The sequence below is a fragment of the Frankliniella occidentalis genome, unplaced genomic scaffold (genome assembly GCF_000697945.3).
Source record: "Frankliniella occidentalis isolate FOCC.00 unplaced genomic scaffold, Focc_3.1 Scaffold471, whole genome shotgun sequence".
Taxonomy (NCBI): Eukaryota; Metazoa; Arthropoda; class Insecta; order Thysanoptera; family Thripidae; genus Frankliniella; species Frankliniella occidentalis.
Genome location: NW_026267589.1, coordinates 28,758 through 29,986, shown reverse-complemented (window position 1 = coordinate 29,986; position 1,229 = coordinate 28,758).

The window sequence follows — 1,229 nt, the reverse complement described above, 5'->3', positions numbered from 1 at the left end:
GTCTTGTGTGCTTCAACGTGTATTACAAGGGACGATGCGTCATTTTTGGTGGCAAATGAGACCGCCTTCTCAACCTCTTCGACAGTCATGTTTGCAGCAACACCCTTACGATGTGCTTTAGAAAGGACAAAAGTGCCCATATATCGAACTAGTTTACTAATAGGCTCTTTTAAGTCGACTGGTGGCTCATCGAGTAAGATCGGCTTCTCCAACCTTTCCAAGAAATCCAAGTGTTGGTACAGCCTCTCAATCCTTTCTTCATTTGTCAAATATTCGTATATGTGATCTATGACCATTTCTTGTACTGCAACTTCCCTCTTCTGAACTTGTTTAAACTCTCTTGATTGGCTTTCCAGCCTCTTCTTCAGAGGCCGCAGTTGTTTGTCAGCGCATCAGATGGCATCTCTGAGCTCTTGTGTCTTGAAAAGTTCAGCAGGTGTCTGCATCATTGTTAGCCAGTTTTTTAGGTAATTTGAGGCACTACCAGGTGTCAGGCTTTTGTATTCAAGACCAAACTTTATGAATTCTTCAACTGCTTCGTAATCTGCGGCTCTCTGAAGTGGCTGTGGGGATTTCTCAAATTTCTTATTTCGTTCGTCGATGTAATACAAAATTCGGCGAATGCTTGTTGGGGAGTTTTTTATATTCGCAAGCTTTTTCCCCTCCTCCGTCTTTGTCTTAATGTACGCGGCAACGACCTCGTCGTTGTCCGGTACTTGGGGAAAGAGTGCTGCAAGTTTCTTCTTGGCAGACACATTTACATTTGATGGACCTGTCGAATGAAATTAACAGAAGTTAAATTTGGAATTGATGGTTTGTTGGACGTCAAATTGACCTTGTCTTATTTTCAAACAATGTCAGTGTGACTTTGCAGCCTCGTGAAACAATTTTAAAGTGAGGTTACTCTGAAATTGTTTAAAAAACAGCAATGCTAGCCTGGCTTCACTCTTAATTCAGGCAATGTCAAACTGGCTCTTGTCAATAACAACGTACCTTCTGGGGCAGGGTCGTCTTCCGTCTCCTCGTGTTTCTAAGGTTTAACGTTTTTGTCTCTGGAACTGGCTGATCGGCGCTGGCACCCGAGTCGGGAAGCGCAAAAATGTACACAAAGATAGGGGCCTTCGGCCTGTCAACTTCCCGTCACTTCGACTACTAATGCAGTGTTGTACATTTTTTCGCTTATTTTCGTCAAAAACTCCCTGTGGCGCCTAAATGGTTAAAGATAGAGC